We start from the raw sequence: 20672 nt of genomic DNA, 5'->3' as shown, positions 1-20672 counted from the left end.
TATTTCAAAAAGTATTTAAATAAGGTCTATATTTCTCTTCCACTCGTCATGTGGTTGCTACATGCAAATATAATAATTTGAATATTATTTATATAAACAATATATACTTCCCAACCACCGCAGTTAATTTGGCCATTACCACCGCGGTGGTAAAAAACTGCCACCGTCCCAGCCCCATTAAGTTACCTGGCTGCCTTAACATTTTTAGTTAATTCAACTTAAAAATATTAGTTAACATAACAATTTTCCATCAAATTCAAGTAATAACTAATATTTTTGCGTTGAATTAACTAAAAATGTTAAGGCAGTCGGGTAACTTAATTTTTTATTACGTGAATTTGATGCAAAATTGTTATGTTAAAGGGGTCAAATGACACGGCTAAAACAAATATTATTGTTTGTTTTAGATGTAATGCAATGTGTATAGACGATTTAAGATTCAAAAACACTGTATTTTCCACATACCATGCATGTTTGTATCTCCTCTTTGCCCAGCCTCTCTGAAACGTGCAGATTTTACAAAACTCATGGCTCTGAAAAGCGAGATGTGCTATGATTGGCCAGTTAACCACTGCGTAGTGATTGGTCGAATACTGCAAGCGTGTGACGTAAATCTAACGCCTTTTACCATATTTGTAACTTCAGGTTCCAAAGCAATTGTACTGAAAGGTACGCCCACTTTACTTGTGTATACATTTGGGCGGTCTTAGTCAAATCATACCACGAACTGATGTAAATTTGTGGGGGTGTGGTTACACGAGGCGTTTCAGGCAGGTCTTGGTGAACATTTGCTTTCAGATCTTTTGTTCCGACACTTTAATTTTTGCAATTTTACGTGTCTAATACATGCATGGGGGGCAACACACCAAAGACACAGAAAAACACGTATTTGTGCCATATGACCCCTTTAACTAATATTTTTAAGTTGAACTAACTAAAAATGTTGTGGCAGCCAGGTAACAACAAATCATTTTTTATAGTGAGGATATTCTGTATCCATTTTTTTCTTATAGTAGACTTAAGTCAAGGAGAACATTGCAAGAGCAGATGTGGGCACATGGGAAAGCTCTATAGTTTATAGAAGTATGCCACTTTTTCCATGATGTTAGAACCTGGATAACAGCATTGTTTTTGATTATGCCACTAGTTCTGTGGTTACATTATGGGTGGATGCCAGTGATTCACTTACCGTAAGGGTAGACTTCAGTGGAACAGAATGGATTTATATTCAAGTGATTCATGGTGTCATATAGCACTGCATTATGGTTTGAATAAGTCATTTTTCAAGGGGAAAACTTCACAAAGTCTTTAGTGTAGCATTTAGTTGTTCTTCTTCAAAAAAGTGGAGAGAAGGAGGTGGGTGGTATATAGCATGTCTGTCTTTCATTTGAACCAAAAGCCCTTTTTTTGTTTTAAAAATGTCAATGTTAGCGACACACTGATTCAGAGTTACATTCTTTATTCCACAGGTTGCGGTAAGAATTTCTCTGGAATGCGAGAGCTGTGCTGTGCCAGTGCTGGACTCACAACAAACAGGTAATGAATAGAAGGGGCAGGTAGCTAAAACTAAGCCCATGTGATTGTTGACAGATGGTGCTTGTTTGTTTTCCTCGCTTAATCTAACTCCCAAGCACATGTTATTTTACTGGGTTTCTACAAACGTAATGGCTGCAGAAGGTTGAGCTTACGCTATTACCACTGTACCACCGAACCCCAAAGGCACCATACCGAACACCTGTGTGTCTCCTCAGAACAAGTAAACGTCTATTTCTTTTTTGTATGTTAATGTACCATTTCTGACAAGGGACCTTTTCAAATGCCATTGAGGAAACTAACACATGACGGTAATGACACAGCCTGTAGCCCTCGACTGTATTCACTTTTTTGCTCTATAAAGATTATTTGAGTTTGATGAAAAGAGAAACTCTCAGCAGATGTTGATAGTCAGCCATGCTGTTAACCTACAAATCACGACGGCTTTGTGTGAAACGCTGCGTGGTCCACCTTAGTGTAGCCACGGTGCTCAGAAACGCACATGAGTCACACTTACTGCGGTGGTAAAACAACCTCACAATCTGGCCTCCGTCTCACGGGACATTCTTAAGGAGTGAAGTAAGACTGACCCAGGAAACCTCCCAGCATTTTATTCTTTGGATTATTTCTCTTTATGGGAAAATACAGTCACCACTCCCTCTCTGTGTAGTTCCCTTTGAAAGAAGAAAAGTCAGGCAAAGCAGACAAAGCACAGGATCAAATTCAGATTAATGCGTCTGCACATTGAAACCTTGAAATTTATAATGAACAGTAAGAGAAGAGCTATTGTTTTTTTTCTGACATGCAGACAAACAGACAGAGACAGACTGGTGATGTCAGAAACACATCAGGTTTTGTTATTGTTATGGACATATTGTAAAGTGACTGACTTTGAAAATATTTTTTGTTCTTGTAGACACTTCATATGAGGTCGGCAAATAAAGCTAAGATTAATAATGTTAATGAATTATGTCACACAAATGTTGTAGTGCTCTCTCTTTTAGTGTTTTCACACAGAGATCCTGAAAATACATGGAAAATGTGTCCAGGAATTTGTCCCGGGATTGTTAGATTTTGTTCATCACACTGCCGGTGATTTTCTGGAATCTGTACGTGCGTTCACACACATGCCGTAAAGATCACGTAAAGACACGTGACGTGTGATCAGCGGTTTGTGTGAATGGGGTTTGCGTGATAGCAATGATAGTCTCAATGAAAGACAATGACATCATTTTTTAACTGGCCTTTACCAGCTAAGCAAAATTTTTGCCAATTGATGATTCTGTTGTATTGCATCATGTGAACCTATTCCTGTGTCATAAATCACAGCTGACAGCTTTGGTAAACCACATGTGAAGTTCTGTTCTTTAACTGCTTTGAGTTTTCCTCTGATTTTCTTAATCACAGGTTTACAGCACAGCCTAACATTCACTTTATCCATCGGTTGGAACACATGAGTTGAAATATTGAAAACATGGAGTGCCAGCTCAAAGACCAAACCTTTCTTTTAAGAAAGACTGGACAAATATCTTGCGGCCATAGATGTTTAATATAAATAAATAAAACCAGCTGTTTTCACTTCGACGTGTCTAGACCTCAATGTATGTTTTTTAACAAAAGTAAGTCCAGAGGTCTCCGCACTGGTTGTGTAATTTTGTGCATAACAGGAGTAAACCCATCCCAAAGGAATGAGTTTGTGAAGCTTGAGTGAAAACACAACCATCTGGTTGGAGACTGAGACTATGTCTGTCATTTTTGATTGAGTCGAGCACAAACAGCCTACAATGATGTGCTCAAGGCACGTCTCCATGCGGCCCCATGGGTTTTGTGGGCGAGCAATGGTTATATTTTTCCCTGAAACATAGTGGGCAAATTACATGATTTTTGGATTTAATGGTTTTATGTAACCAGTGCTAAGGCCAATTAGCATTGTTTTTGATTGTTAGCAGAGAAAATGAGACGTCGCCATGCGATGCAGTACATTACCTCATGATACTATACAATATTCTCATGTCAAGTATTACAATTTTCATTTGTCACTGTTCATTATAAAGGAGCTGGTCAGTGAGATGACAACACATACTGTAGTATTCAGGCAATACATACCTAATAATTTAGATTATATTAAAAACCAAACTTGGAGTGAGGATATCTTTGCACAAAGCACCAAAGTCAATGGCAGATGTAAGAGAAAAAGTGGGCTAAAGGTAGCAGTTTCAGTTTCAATTTATTTATAAAGCACTATTCAAACAACAGGGCGTTATACCAAAGTGCTGTACAACCATTAATCAATAATACAGTCCAAAAATCCTAGCAGTCATAAAAACAGACAAGGACACAATAAAATGATTAAGAACACGACTCAACCCTCTACATTCACACAAGATACAGAAAGGAGATACACCTTCAAGCAACTCTTAAAAGAACTTAAAGTTGGGGCAAGTCTGATATAAGATGGTAGGCTGGTCCACCTCTTTGTTGCTACCACTGCAAAAGCCCGGTCACCTCTTCGCTTGTACCTGGTCCTCGGGACACATAGAACCCCTTGTTCTGAAGATCTTAAAGACCTGGGTGGCTTGTAAACCTGAAGAAGCTCAGATAGATAAGGCGGGGCTAGTCCATTTAGACCCTTATAGACAAAAACTAAAAGTTTAAAATCTATTCTAGCTTGGATTGGTAACCAATTTAAAGAAGCCAGTACAGGAGAAATGTGGTCGTACTTGCGGGTCCCCACCAAAAATCTAGCTGCAGCATTTTGTGTTAGTTGCAGCCGTTTTACGGCTGTTTGGCATACACCCACATATAGGGAGTTAAAATAATCAAGTCGAGAAAACACAAAGACATGAATCAGCTTCTCCAAATCTTTGAAGGATAAAAATGCTTTGACCTTTGCCAATAATCTTAGGTGAAAAAAAGCAGATTTCGCAACCAAATTTATCTGTTTGTCAAACTTCAACTCACTGTCCAACAAAACCCCTAAATTTCTGACCACTGGTTTACGGAGAATGTTCAGCTCACCTATATTAATCACGCCATGCATGGCTGGCCCTCCAAAACAAAACAAGCTCAGTTTTACTAGTGTTAAAATTTGAAAAGTTACTTTCCATCCAGGCTTTAACCTCGTTTAAGCAAAGCATAAGGGAGTCCAGCGAGGTCTCATCGCTTTTTCGCACGGGCAAATAAATTTGTGTATCATCTGCAAAAAAGTGGAAAGAAATCCTGTGTTTGCGAAAGATTGACCCTAATGGTAACATGTATATGGCAAATAGCATAGGCGCAAGAATGGATCCTTGAGGGACTCCACAAGTCAACGTAGCAGATGAGGAAAAGGTCCGGCCTAACAGCAAAACTCCTATTCGAAAGGAAAGATCTGAACCAATTCAGGGCAGTACCATGCAATACATCAGAAGTTCAAAAATTAGTCAAAGCCGTTGTGTTTTTTTCTCTCTTCCTATTATTTATTAGTGTTGTCACCACAATGTTTTTATTCTGTCAAGAGAGTGCACACAACTTAGGTGTTAAAGGTGTTCTTAATTAACAGCGGCCACTAGCGTTGTATTATAGATTTGCCACGAATCGCTCAGTCCAAACACGACGGTGGCCACCACAGTACAAAAAGATGTCGTTCTTATGTTGACGCAGGGAAGAGATTTTGCGGGCATTAGAAAGACTGTAGAAAGAGCTATGACTTATGTATTACATAAAATAAAAGGTTTGTGGATTTTAAGTTTAAAAAGAAGGATAAAAGTCAGGCAGGAGCTAGGACCTGTGCTAATATTATAAAGTCTTTACAGCAGAGACGCGTTAGGATTAAGTCTTTTAGCAGATATGTACTCACAGATATCTATGGAGATACTTTCCAGCAGAGAGTCGTTGGAGAGAAAGATCGTCTAAAAATCACCTCCGAGGAGGTTGCTTTGATTCGGATCAGTATGTGAGTAACATACTAACATACCAAGATATGTTGTTGTTGTAATATTAGCTGTGTGACGGAGCAGTTTTGAGCGTCATTGTTTATCTGGAACCGCTTTAATATTGTACTCGTCCAGATACTGGAGAGAGAGAGCGAGAGCGCGTTGGAGCTGAAACTGGAGAGCGAGCGAGAGTGCGTTTTATTATTTTAGTCAATGATGAATAAACTTTCAGTTAATCCGCGGGTCACATGCGTTCCGCACCGGAGAGCACGATCCGTACGGATCACGGATCTTCCCGCGATCTGTTTCACCACGATACCGCAGCGGAGAGGAAGAGGAAATGCGCGTTGTAGAGTTGTTTGTCCGTTTAGGGCTGCTGTACAAAACATGGCGGCGAATTCAATGTATGTAGGGCCGCTCTGATATAAATAGCTTATTCTAAGGTATTACAAACTTAATGGTTCATTACGTAAGGTCTTTATACACCTCTGAAGAAATAGTTTGTATATTATATTGTATTTCTGTCAATAGATCCTCCTAAAAATGCAGTATTGGTCCTTTAAAGGTGATTGAGGACTAATAAAGAACAGTCTGCACAGAGTATGCATGTCATTCTCTGCCTCATTTCTCTTCTCCTTAAATCACTCCAAACTCCAGAACAAATGTATAATCCTTTGAGAGGACTCCAGCTCCAGATGCACTGAGTCAGAACCTGCAGAATGACCTACTCTTCCCGCTTTGACCAGTCTCTAATTTTGAGTCTGACTCAGTGTCGGGGTGTAACTAAAAGTAGCGTCTACTAACTTAGCTTCTTTTTTTGGGTGACGGAGCTCAGTTGAGCCTGTCGCTTTTCCAGTAATGGGGAGAAGTGACACAGTGACACAGTGCTCTTTTTTTAACAAGCAGTGGTGTGGTACAACAAAACGCCACATTGCTGTTTATGTGCCTGTTACAGCTGAACAAAGATATTTTTCTTACCTAAATTGTCTACCTTCTTATGCAAAGCATATGAATGTTTGATTCATTTGGCTCATTCTAAGTTAAAAATTATTCAGCAATTCATTTTGTTCTCTGCATACTAGTTGCTAAACAGCAGTTCAAGTCCTTTTAGTGCCTATATTCTGTTGTTATCACTCTTATAAATTATGGTGTTTTCTAGTTTTATTGCTTGTATATTCATGTATCTGTTTAAATGCTTGTAATGGTAATGCCTGAAAGTTCGGGGCCTGTCACTGGTCTGACTCGTGTGATGCGAACTGATGCTTATTGCATAGTTCTTTGTTTGACTTTTGAGGTTTAAGCAGCGCTTAAACTTACTGGAGGCAAACCACAGTTCTCCTCTACAAAGTGCACTTTAAAACTGAGGCGTCTTCTCTGAGAGTGGGTTGTGACGTTTGGGAAGTGGAGCCACTCTGTCTCTGTCAGACAGCTGAGGATGGATGTGTGAAGCCTGTGCGCTCCATCCTACATGGCACAGTCTCGACTATCCAGACCTGATCTGAGGATCACATGCACTAAGACGAAACTAAGAATAGATTACAAACGCCTTACATTAAATAGTAAGGGGGTGTCAGCAGAAAAGTAAGCTAGTAAACCAAATCGGTATGGCAGTGGTTGGCGTCTTTCCTATGGCCCACATGTTACACATAATTACCCAAGGCAGAACTCTATTCTTCTACTAAACCAAAGCATTGTTTTTGTGAATTGGCAGTCAGTTGCTATCTTGAGCTACATCACGTTCTATGGTGGTTGATGCTCCGTCTGCGCTGCCCAACAAAGTTTGCTGATTCTGTAATGTTTGAGCACTTGATCAAAGCACTTCATCGCAAGTTTCTCGTACAAAATGGCTTTGGAGATAAAGTGATATAGCTAAATATCTGGTCAGGCAGTTTTTACAACATGATTATCAAGTTATAAACAGAGACCCGAAGAAACGGTTTAAACTCTGAACAAGCCCCTTCATATTTGGCCCAAATTTAGCTCTCTAAAAATATTTATTGTTCCACATGCAAAAAAGCTTGTAAAAGGAAGCGCCGCCCTACAGTATATCGTCAGTGGCTTGCATTCTAACAGTCTCGGGTCTCATAATAAAACACAACACCAGCTTCTCTCTGCAGTTCCCTATGCCCACATATGCTGCCTTTTATATTATTCTTTTTCTCACATCATTAGAGCTGTCGGCAGACAGCGACCAATGGGAAATCCACCCAGGCCCATATTTAAAATTCACCAGTCAGCTTAATGCAGTCTGCACAGCATGACCTTAGATGGACATATTTTCATTTAATCACAGTGTCTTTGCTATATAAGAAGGCACAATTTTCTTCCACTCTTTGGACATTACCAGTGGGTCATATGAGTGAAGCGAGATAATATTGTTTACTGTTTAATATTTGATAATGGTAGAGTCATTGTTTCTGATTATGATACATCCTCACGATTAAGAAGCTTTACACTGAGACTTGACAGTAATAGGCCCCGGAATGAAGATATATGTCTCTCATCAAATCAGGGTAGAGCTTTGCATGATTAAAAAGGTTTAGGGCTCCGTTAGAATGAAAGCTTTGTTGAGTGTGCTTGCATTCACCAGCTCTTGTGGCTATGCTTAATAATCATAAAACATGTGTGTTCATGTATACTTTTGGAATGGTGTTCTTTTATTGGGGAAAGGTCATTCACAGTTGCATCAGTGTTTGCCATGCACTGTATTCCCGAACAGTATAATCTACTCATCAAAAATAAGCAAACTGTACTCAAAACTGTGAAAAAGTTCATTTATCTTACAACTTTTAAGTGTGTTTAACTATTTTGATATTTTTAGTTCCAGGGACACAAAAATAAGTCACTTAACTAAAAAAAAAATTATATCTTCCAATGATGTCAGAGCGATTCCCAGCATGCTTTGTGTGGACTGGATAATGGAAGTAAATCTTGAAATAAAGTGTTATTTTATGTATTTATATCAAAATTACAATGGGGGAAGGCTTATACATGTTTAGTATTCTGTTCTATTCTGTTATTTAAAGAGTTTTGGGGCATTAGTGATTTTAATGAGCTAACCATTGTGCAGACGAGTAAAGCATTTGCTTAGGAGGAAAACAGACTCATTTCAAATTTTATCTAAAGGCATTACATTGATAATGCTACAGCTGTAATTGGCTGTTGTTCCTTCATGACAACATTGATAAGTGAAACACAAGTAAATGTAAAATGAAAAATTAAGTTTATAAAAAATGAATTATTTTGAGTTTACTATACTTACGTGTTTAGTGTTCTTTACTCAAAAGAATTGAGTTATCAACTTAAAAGTTTTGTGGCAATAAGTTTCCACAAATGTTTTGAGTTATCTTAACTTATCAGGGTTTACAGTGTGTCTTTCCCCTTTCTCTTATTTTCTTCTCCACATAAACACATTTACTGACATTGTGTGAGCTTTCAACTTGCACATACGTCTTGGTGAATCATCTTGCGACCGGAGGTGGGTAGTAACGCGCTACATTTACTTCGTTACATTTACTTGAGTAACATTTTGGAAAATATGTACTTTTTAAGTCAAATTAAAAGTGTGTACTTTTACTCTTACTTGAGTAAATTTCTAATAGAAAATCTGTACTTTTACTTCGTTACATAACTTACATTGCGTGACGTTCCTTCATTTTAAAATATGCTTTTTAAAACGCGTTGTTTATTTCAAGGTCGTCGTCTCTTTTTACGGGCATTCCCGAGTGATCGATTCTTTTCTTTTGAGTCGATTCTTTTGAAAGCATTAATTGAACAATGGGCAAAACCACTTGAATAGGCTAATGAATCAGTTCAAATGATTTGTTCAGTTCGCAGCACGATCTGAATCATCTGAAGCAGGATTACTCACTCCTCGTAGCGCGGAACTTAAGAACACGCAGAACACAAAGAGCGTTGGATGAAGTGGATATTAATCTATATCTATACAGTCAAAACTGCAAATGTGTCATATTGTTTGCCAGCAATGATAAATGCCCGCCATATGCGCGCACCCGCGCGACCTGTTCGTCAGACACAGCAACATGCGCGTTACCTGTCAGACACAGAGACGTGGGCTTGCAGAAATATACATTTGAAGAACAGAAGGAAGAAAACTTGTTGATGGGCGTGTGGTTCACTGTTTACTGTTTGTTTACAAGTAAGAGCGTTTCACAACACACACGTGACACAACACGAGAAAACATGAGCTTTGTTCAAAAATGTGTATTTCATTTAAGAGAGCACTGCAGATGTTCTAGATCATCTTAGGAAATGCTCTGAGTTTAGTTCATGCTTTAGTTTGACATGGTCTATTATTCTAAATAAGTTGTGTAAACTACATTGACATCAGGACTAGATGAAATTTACAGAAATGCTTGTCTCTTCTGTGTTTGTCTATTCTTTAGTCTCTCTAGTATATTGCAAAGATATCTGCTTATGATTTTGTGATAATTAAAATAAAAAAAATTAATTATGATAATTAAAAATATTGATTAAAATGTAATATTAAAATATTGGCGTTAATATTAATTTTATGAAGTAGGCCTATATAATCAGATACAAAGTAACTAAGTAACTAGCTACTTGAGTAGTTTTTTCATTGCATACTTTTTTACTTTTACTCAAGTAATTTTTAAACTAGTGACTTTTACTTTTACTTGAGGAACAATTTCTCTAGTTACTTGTACTTTTACTTGAGTAAAGATTTTGGCTACTCTACCCACCTCTGCTTGTGACCCCGCCCTCGTGGCCTTGGGGCCCCCCCGGGACTCAATGGTGTGAGAATTAGGATGCTGTTGATATGATGGACTCAACGGTGTGTGAATTAGGATGCAGTTCATATGATAGAGTTTGTGAATTAGGGAGACTGGGGTCTCTGCAGAACAAAAAGGGGCGTTTCTCAATTCTGGGGCGTTTTCAAACTGGTATAGGCATTTGATTTGCAAAAATCAAGTTGCTGATTCCCATTTCTATTCTTCTAATGGACGGTTAAAAAGGCCTATCCTATTTAGAAATGCCAAATAATTCAGAAATGGGCTTTTGCCCCTTTTGATTGGATGGTTGAGAAATGCCTATACTAGTCTGAAAACGCCCCATACTCTGTAGAGATCTATACTTTGAATTAGAATACTGCTGATGATGGACTCAAGAGTGTGTGAATTAGGATGCAGTTGATATGATGGACTCAATATAGCTGTTCTCTGCTCTGTAAATAGAACTGTAAGGCTGTGGTGTTGGATCACTTGACCGTCAGATGGTTTGTTCATTTCAAGGTTGTTACCGTGGACCTCAACAGCATCTCAGTACTGGACATCCTCTCCAGAATATTTGTTTACTTGTTTTGTTTGGCCTGTCTCATGGGTTCAGTCAAGGGATCAGGGCTTGGCTTATAGGCTGCGGAAGTTAGCCCCATCTGGTAGATGCTGTAACTGTATCATTATGCTGGCAAAAACTCCTTTCGTTCAGATGTAGCTTTTGATGGAATTCATTTTCACAAGCAACCTTCAATACTATGAATTAACAAAATATTTGTTATTTAAGCATGGAAATGATAGCTAAGGTGATTCACCAGTGTTTATAAAACTGAGACCCATGAGCAAAGATAATAGCATGCAAGTCACATTGTGTATAAGGCGAGCAGCTGCCATTAAGATGAAAGGGACGGAACTGGATGGCTCTCTCCACACATTATAGAGCGTCTTAATTCTAGCTGCAGACAAGGCTGACAATTTTGTTTTTTTGATAGGTCGACTCAGACTTGGAGCCAATTTGTGGCCTGTATTGATTTATGTCACCCCAGCTGTAGCATAGCAGGGAAGCTGGGGCTCCATATCTGAAGTCAAATAATCTGAAGCAAACACAGCTGTCACGTTCACCCTGCACAGTATCACACACTCGCTTCCCCTCGATCTGCTCGTCATGACTATTAGCTGCTAATTACCCCCACTAGGGATGGGCAATATTATATAGTTTGCAATATACCGGTAGAAATTCTCCACACGATAGGAATGAGTCTTCCTGCGATATAAACGCTAAATCCTAGTTGATGACGTATTTCTTTGTGAGACCCATTCACAGCTCATATGCAGAGCGAAAACTGGCATAGCGGAGAGCAGACTTGAAGCTGAGAAAGAGTTTTCAGAGTGCACTAAAAGAGGTGCTCTAACTCTCGTGAAGGATGGCACTGTAGATGCATCCGAGTTGATGTTTAGTTTCACTTTCGTTTTATTTAATTCGTTTGTTAAAAGCTAAAAGTCTTTATTTAAACATTCGTTAGATGTTTTGAGCGCATGCGTATTGTGCATTATACAAGATGCATGAACGGAGCGTCCAATGCGCAGCTCGCGCTCACATGGACTTTCATAGCGACGCAGCGCGCACCGCACTGCTGCCTGTTTACATCTAGTACAATAATGCGAGTTTGTATTATGTTGTAGATTATTTAATAAGATTTTTTTTTTTTTTCGAGTCATAGACAGATATGTTTCTGTGAGAAGAGAAGAGGTTCAGTCAGTTCACGAGAGAGTGATTGACAGCGTGATGCCATCGTTTCCACCCAACAATAGACTACAGTTTAGGTATGACCTGATGTGTCTATGGAGTTTAAGTTCATTTAATTATTTATTTACTACAACCTTTTGAAGTCGAATGTCACCATCATATTTTATATTTACAAAAATACTGTAGGTATATTTTAGGAGCTTGTTTGATTTGGGGTATTTCTGAGGCTCTAGACTACATGGAGCTACTATCACTTAGAAAAGAACAGAGGTTCACTCAGCAAAAAACAGAGGTGGATGGTGTTATAGTTATATCGTCATTTGTATCGTTATCGCAACAAATACCAGAAAATATCGTGATAGAGTTTTAGGGCCATATCGCACATCTCTAACCCCCACCAACTCCTCAGGCATTGCATTACAGGCAGATTAGATTAATACTTTGTTGTAACCAGATGTGACGCAAGTAGGCAACATGCGATAAAAGCTCTTCAATGTAAGAGTTTTTGTCTACAGTATATCACCTGTGATGACCGACAAAACATTTTGATTAATTTCTATTTCTGCAGCTTCGTGCCAGATCGTTGGTCCAATATCCTCCTCATTAATTGGCCTATTTTGTCCTGCATCTCACAGCATTGCAGTGTGGGCAGAAATAAAAGCTTGTTACTGCAAAACTGCGTCACATCTGATTAAAGCCCAGATTACAGTCCCAGTGAAATTAAAAATACCTGCCTATTTTTTCACGAATATTGCAGCATTTATTGTAAATAGTTTATCAATGTGGGTAATTTCAGTCTCTACAGTCTCTTTTTAAAAATCGGATGCCCTCATAATCTTTAATTAAAATCTGAAAATGCACTTCCATCCTGTAGTGACTATCCATCTTAGATGACGTATGTTAGACGGCTTGGGTGGAGCAACCGTTAACCCCTCCCCTTTAACTGTCAGTCTGCTGCCAGTTCCATTTCAAAATGCAACGGCTGTTTTTATACATCCAATCAAATCGCAGAGAAAGACGAAAGCCACGCCCTATTTTTTCTCATTCAAAATTCCATTTCACTCGGAAATGCGTCAAAATACGGAAGTAAAAACGATCACAACTTCTGGTTCACGGGGACTTTAAGAGGAAGCAAGGACTGAATGTGTTAAGCTCCATATAACATCCTCCTCCTGGAATATTGGCGGTTTGCCTGAGGTCTCATGATTATTGATGTTATGAGTTGTCACAGCACCTGTTCTTTATTTATGAGCTTTAAAATATCAGCGCTGAGATGGATAGGTGCTTTGACATCAGCGTGAGCAGGGACAGACATTTTGCTGAGTTTGGAAACAGGCACTTTAACTAGATCTCATCTAAAAGCTCAGCCACAAATCAGACGTTGGAAACATCTGCAAAAGCAGTGTCCTTTTAAATTCATTACTTGCATTTGTATATGGTCTGGACTGAGCGTTCCTAGTTGGTGCAGTCATTTTTGGAAAATGCTGTATGCCCCTGGCACGTCCATCAGAGACAGCAGCAGTAAGCTAATGACTTTACTACATGGACGGTTTACAAAAGATGAATGACTGTGAGACATGAAATCTGTGAAAATGTGCTAATATACTTTGTACAAAAGTTTGTATTATTCTCCAGAGAAAATAAAGCAGATGTATGAGATGTCATGGCTGACCTATTAGTGTCATTCAGAGTAGGTGTTACTGAGCTCTAGTCACTGTGCCAACACGTGTGCGCATGTAATTTTTTTATATGAATTGGGCACCGTGATTTACTAGGCAACTACAGTGCCAGGCAATTTTATTTGTTTTCATCTCTACATTGCTTGCAAATTGTTTTCAAAAGGGGTTAAAGCTTGGGTGGAGTCTCTTAGTGTTGTTGGTGTTTGTTTTGGGATTGCCGAATGACATCATTAAATAAAAACAGATAACAGGCCTGGGAACAGGCTGAAAAAGGAAAGTGTTGTATGAAGTTCAATTCATACTAAACAATAAAAAGAGTTTTATATATAGACCTTGTTGACGTGCCGATACGTGTCTGCTGAGAGCAATTGGGCAGTGATAAGTCTTATCATGATGGTAGTGTACTGTAGATGTTTCATTTACATGCCAGCTGTATATTTTTACAGTTCTGCTGTTTTTATCTGGAGCTGTTAAGATCAGTCAGGAAATGGTCGGAACTCCCCTGGGCAATTCAGTGAAATAATGGCTGTCCAGAATTGCCGGACCTGTAGCGATAATTGATCTCTAACAGTGGTCACATTTATATGCTGTTGCGGCCATAAATAAAGCAGCTTCTACAAGGCATTTTAGAGCATTGGCTATCGTCTCTGCTCTTCCTGTAAATTTGACCAGTTTTTTAAAAACCTTGTCGACATTCATGTATTTTATCGACAACACTTAAAAGCCCATTAGTGCTGTCCTGATTAACCTCTGGAAAAAAAACGTTTTCAGACAGAGCAGAATAAGTGTAAGGGCTGACGATCTCGCACTTCCTGTGTTCGGTAATCACTTTAAGACTTCCACAACCATATATGTGTTCGATTTAACACTGAGGATGCTTAAGTACAGTAGGTCTAAGTACGTAGTCTCAGTTGTTTCCACATTTACTGCTGTATCTTGTATGCAGCACTGATGACTATTTTTTTGTTCAGAAACCAAAATCTGACAGTAAATGGGGCCATCCTGGATGAGAGGTGTATAGGCCTTAGATGGTGGACGAACACAGCTGTTTTGGTAGGCCAGCAGGAAGTGTGCTGTGTGTTGTATTTTAAGTTCTGGAAAGTTCAGTATGGCTTCTTCTGTGTTAGAATACAATTGAGATTTGTAGGGCCCCAGGAGTAACTAATGTTTAACTAAGATGATGGTGCAACCAATAGCTTTGAGAGTGCATGCAGACTATAGTGTCTTGTTAGTGCTGGGAGGCTGAGAGGGGTCAGACGTAGGTTACAGTGAACGCATTTAGCTCCTGTCTCTAGTCTGCTAAAGATGAAAACTTGTGTCCTGTAGAAGATCTCAGATGTTTATTCACCATAGCATCAGCACACTGTGTGTGATGTCATTGTGCGTTTTGTCTTTAACTGCCTTTGAAAATTGAAGAAGCCACTTGAAACAGAATGTTAAAGCGTTTGCATGATTTTTGCAAGGCCTGTCAATTTATAAAAACAACTTAAGTGCATTTAAGGCATATATTTTTACCAGTTTGTGTGTTCCCTGCCATTTAAACTCATGATGTAGGTGCTGCTAGTGCCCTAGTGTGACAGTTGACTTGCAGAAACCTTTAGAACAACAGAAATTTATATCCAGTTGAACTACTAGAACAAGTCCACGGTTGAAAATGCCTCTAGTCTACAAGAGGAATGCTTTGACTTGTGATATGTCTAAAGTGTGTGTTTTATAGAAAATATGCAGGGTTTATAAAGTCTTAAGTTTGTAGGTAATGAAGAGGTTAAGGTTTGCTACAGCCATGGAGGAACCAGACAAATTCAGGTCAGCTGTCTGACAGGATTATTATTTAGAGTGGGGAAAAGGGATCCAGGATGCAGGGAATTTCTCCTGTCTGCTTGCACACACACACACACACACACACACACACACACACACACACACACACACACACACACACACACACACACACACACACACACACACACACTCACAGCTCTTTCTCTCTTTTGGTCTTACTCACTGTCACACCACCTCTTACTCAACCCAAATGCCTTGGTGTGTTCTGGAAGTTTTCCATAGGCAAATTTATCTTTATCAATAAACCTTTCTGGACAGGCCGAGGTCCAGAAAGAGCTCCGAGATTGTTCTATAATGCTATAGCTGAAATCACAACAGACTGTTAGAAACGTCAGACGTGTCTGAGCACACATACATGTAACAGGGGACATTGCTTATGTTTTATATTTGTTGCTTATGTAACTTATTTTTGAGCAGATTTTAAATTCTTTTGGAGAATTCTTGTTTTGGAACGTTATAGCTCTATGAAAATTGTATTTAGAAATGTTGTTACTTGGCATGATATAATTAATACAGCATAATTAAAATATTGCAGTACTTAAAAATAAACCTTTGCCCCAACAGTAGTAGAAGTGTGGTATTTCTATCCATTCTGTTGTTTGTCGCATCTGTCTGTTAGTTGTGAATTGGCTTAAAGTGATAGTTCACCCAAAAATAAATATTCTGTCATCATTTACTCACACTCTTGTCATTTCAAACCTGTGTGACTTTCTTTGTTCTGCAGAACAGAAGATATTTTGAAAAATGTTTTAACCGGCTCCCATTCACTTGCATTGGTTTTGTGTCCATACAATAGAAGTCAATGGGGGCCGGTGCTGTTTCGGTTACCAGCTTTCAAAATATCTTCCTTTGTGTTCTGTGGAAGAAAGAAAGTCATACTGGTTTGAAATGACAAGAGGGTGAGCAAACGATGACAGAATTTTCATTTTTGGGTGAACGATCACTTTAAGTATGTGGGTCCCTTTGTTATTAGACCAGGTAAGCACTGAACTAAAACACCTGCGGCTATGAAGGGTCTCTTATTCAAGACTGACGTACTTCGGTTTCATTTACCGGACCAATGACCTGAAAGAATGGTTTATAGTACGGTTCTCATCTGAATGAGACAGCTCATATGCTGTTCTCTTAACCGAAGGAATACATTTAAAAAACATTAGCTTATTCTCATTAGAATAATAGAACAATTCTTAGTTGGAATTATTTGAACACTGAAGTGCTCTCTCATGAACAAATGATATTGTTAAATTAGAGGAGTTTGTAAATGAATGTTAATGTGTGTTCATTGAAAGGTAGTGAACTTTAAAGTGATAGTTCACCCAAAAATAAAAATTCTGCCATCATTTACTCACCCTTTTGTCATTTCAAACCTGTATGACGTTCTTTCTTCCGCAGAACACAAAAGATATTTTGACGAAGACGAAAATATTTTGAAAAATGTTGTTAACTGGACCCCATTTACTTGCATTGGTTTTGTGTCCAGACTATAGAAGTGAATGGGGTCCAGTGCTGTTTGGTTACCAACTTTCTTCAACATATCTTCCTTTGTGTTCTGCAGAAACAAAAGTCATAAAGGTTCGAACTGATAAGAGGGTGAGTAAATGATGGCAGAATTTTCATTTTTGGGTGAACAATCACTTTAAAACACACAGATATCTAAAACTCCAACTCCGAGTCGCTTGCATTTGCTGTGACGTGTGCTGAGGAAATGTATGTAATATATTGTTTCATAGCATTTTATACAATTATGTGTTTGCCTTTGCCTCTATCCACATTATTTTTGGCGTAAATGTGGGCGCCGCCATCTTTGAGCTGTTTGTGTTTAGACGTCCGGTGAGCCACTATAGCTAATGGAAGTCGTGTTGCGAGTAAGACAAGTGTGCTGTTTTGACTGGCTAGTTAATATTTATTATGGAATTCAAAGGCACAAGCTTAATGTATGCTGTTAGTGGTTGCCATAATAGTTGGTACAAATGCAAAAACATGTCTACGTTTGTTTTTACCTTAATCCACTCACCAGAGCTGAATCTGGATGTCGCGATTTTGTTGATCTGCAGCCATTATTAATTATTTTAGCCTACTGAATGCCCTTTCTCCTGGACACTTCACCTTCTTGACTACAATAACTAATAAACATCGTTCGAAGGCAGGCATTTATGGTGAAGGTGACACTAAATGTGGAAAAATATTATTATTATATAATAGATTACATATAAACAAAACATATTTAGCAAACTAAATAAACAGTATGTAAATAGTGGTATAATAATATTAGCAGCAGTTAAAATTTAGCTGTTAGCATTTTTATATGTAATTAGCAGTTTAAAACTTAACAGGCTAAAGAAAACCTTACCTGCCAGCGGATCACAGCTGCATGACTAAGTTAATTCATTAATTTGGCAGACGCTTTTATCCAAATCACATTTAACATTTTGTCAACACGCTAAACAGTACTGATAGCCTAGCTTACCAGGCCATGTTACTATGAGGGTTAAAGCTGAAGTAAACAAGGGAGAGAATGAACAACATGAAATCATTTTTATTTAATAGACATAAAAACAGACAGTTATTGGTTAGTATGTATTTTTTTTTTAATAAAGTTCTGATGGATGCTGCAGCTTGGTGGAGACCTGCGATACAAGAGCAACCAGCCGTCTCAATTCTTCCGTTAATAGTTGTAAAGATCCAGGAATGTTTGCTCCACTTCGACTGGGATTCACATCTGCTTTTAAAAACACGAATTCGTGGTCAATGTCATGTATACATTTTGACCGACTTTCCCACTGTGCATGTAAGTTACTGGTAACTTAACGTTACATCTCTGTGCATTTATAGTTGCGCATCGAAGACCCGTCAACTCCGAGAGAAAATACGAAATAATGGAATATATCTTCATATATATCAGGCCACTTCCTCCTCCCACTGTGTAATACATCGCGAGAGGGAAAAATATTCTCCAGAGTTGTTTTAAAGGTGTTTTGAGCGTGCTCCCCCGACACCCCTTCCATTGTTTTTTCCACTGGCCGGTGTCATGATAAATTGAGTCCCCTCTCGAAATCGGTCCCATTTAGGACCCCGCGTGATTCTGTTGCCTAAAAAGAACGGTTCTCACTAAATCCTTGGTGTTTCGAGTGTGACGTCATCACGCGGCCTAAAGTGAACTTCTAATGGGCACTCCTTTTTAGCGCCTAATTGCAATTCTTACAAATTTACATTACGATTTATGTCGCTAGTACTTTGTTAAAATGACCATTATTGTCTTTTTCATTAAATGCTTCACATAATAAAAAATTTAACAAAATTTAAGTTTACGAAAAACATAGGAGCATATAAGCTTGATGTAACATACACGCCAGTATTTCTGGGTCAACATCTGCTTAACAAACAAAAAACATCACTTTTGATATTTTAAATACCATGGTTTTGACCTTGGTGTTGTTGACGCTCTCACCTTGCTCTGTTAACCCACATCAGCCAACACAAGTTTCTCCATCATTGCAGTCTCTGGACGTTTCAAGCAACTGTAAAGTTCTGTCACCAAATCGGAAGGCCTTCCTCTCATTTCATTCGATTGGACAATGGGAAAAAAGGCGCAGGACTTCAAGCGCTTTTCTGCTCAGAGTTGAGTTTTTTCAACTTCAGCCGCTCAGAGCAAAAACGCGAGTCGCCCGGCATGCATAAGCAGCGCGCAAAATGCTCCCTGCCAATTGTTCAAAAAACTATTCAAAAGAGGCGCGTCTAACAGCAAAAACGGCGTTCTGTCTGATCGGCCCCCAACACATTTCGCGTCACGCGCAGCAGGCGTGCGCAAATAGTGGGCGACGTGGTTGCGACGCAATGCGCACATTTTTATAGGCGTGTCGGCACCGCATCGAGATGGATATAGTTCAACTTTTCGGAGTGCAGTGCACCGCGGGCTCATTTGAAGAGAGAAAGCAGTGCGGCTTGCATTTTCCGCACGGTTTTAGACGCGAAATGTGAATCGGGCCTCAGGCAGTCTTTCTGCACTAACACAAACTAGTGGGGTCCGCGTTGACACGATAGAGTGGTTATTTATTAAGGCTGTACTCCATGGAGGAAGGAAAAAACCTCTCGGCCTTATAAGGTCCAGCTCTTTTCAAATCCCCAGGAAGTGCTGGGTAAGACAAGGCATGACTCATTGTTTCTTGTTTTGAACATGCCAAAAAATTAAATTTTTTACTTTTATTTTTGTTGCTTTGCCTACGTTAGGTTTTTCTCTGTGGTTTGAGGTTTACCAAGACTTACTCAAGCTTCTGTTGAAGATGATGTAGGTGTCAGGTTCTCTGTCCCCTCTTTCTTGTAAATTTAAGATCATGGGTTTTCAACCACATCCTATACTGTTTAGGGTCTCACAGGTGACAGTATGTGTGGAGCTTTGCAGATTTTTAACCCACTTTAGTTACAATGTTGGTATTAAATGTACATGTAAATGAATGGTGTTTACTTTTTACCGATGATGTAAAACGTGTCTTCTAGCACATCTACACCAGATGATGTGTTTTGCTGACATTGTAACAATACTAAGTGGGATTAATATTCGTGAAGTTACTCTTTTAGGAATACCAACACAGCTGGTTCATTACATTGAATTCACCATTGTTTACAGGTAGTGCACATAATATTTTTAACTCATAAAGCAGCATACGGTCTGATAAAGATTCAAAAGGCTGAAAAGATCAAGTTCGTTTTTATGTTGCCTAGAGTTATGTCAGAGAGTGAATCAGTATCAAAATATAGCCTGCAGAATTTTCCTTTAAGAACTCAAAGGCAATGATTTATTGTTAAAGGGGTGATATGACATGGTTGAAACGATTATTATCGTTTGTTTTAAATGTAATGTAATGTGTATACTAAGGCTGTGAAAAAATATCGATACATGTAACTATCGCAATATTTTTTTTTTTTCGATAGTGATACCTCTACCTTTAATCATGTCATATACATACGGCCAAAAGTAAGTGGAAGCGAGCATGGCGAAAAATATAAGAACGCTTCGAGCTCTCAGAGCTGATGTGTGGGTGTGCTTTGGTTTTAAAAATAAGTCATGGAGTAATGAGTTATATCAAATAATGCTGTTTGTAGGCTTCGCAAGTCATGACACAAGTCACTTGGCTACTGCAGTGCATTAGACAAAAAGTTTATTAAGAAAAGTAACAATGACATTTATTGTGCTTTGTGACACCAG

The 20672-nt window shown here is 38.7% G+C and overlaps 1 protein-coding gene across 2 annotated transcripts in view; it reads left to right on the top strand.

Moving 5' to 3' along the window:
* The window catches only part of ppp2r3a (protein phosphatase 2, regulatory subunit B'', alpha), a 79772-nt gene that overhangs the window by 11187 nt on the left and 47913 nt on the right, over positions 1–20672 (top strand). The window contains exon 2 of one of the 2 annotated variants that reach the window (XM_057334051.1): positions 1470–1536. The exons of the other annotated variant lie outside the window; for it this stretch is intronic. The gene's annotated coding sequence lies outside the window, so the exon portion shown is untranslated. The remainder of the gene's footprint in view (positions 1–1469; positions 1537–20672) is intronic. 2 annotated transcript variants of the gene reach the window in all.

The sequence above is a fragment of the Triplophysa rosa genome, linkage group LG5 (genome assembly GCF_024868665.1).
Source record: "Triplophysa rosa linkage group LG5, Trosa_1v2, whole genome shotgun sequence".
Taxonomy (NCBI): Eukaryota; Metazoa; Chordata; class Actinopteri; order Cypriniformes; family Nemacheilidae; genus Triplophysa; species Triplophysa rosa.
The sequence above is the reverse complement of the archived record's forward strand: the minus strand, read 5'-3'. Positions and strand labels throughout refer to the sequence as shown.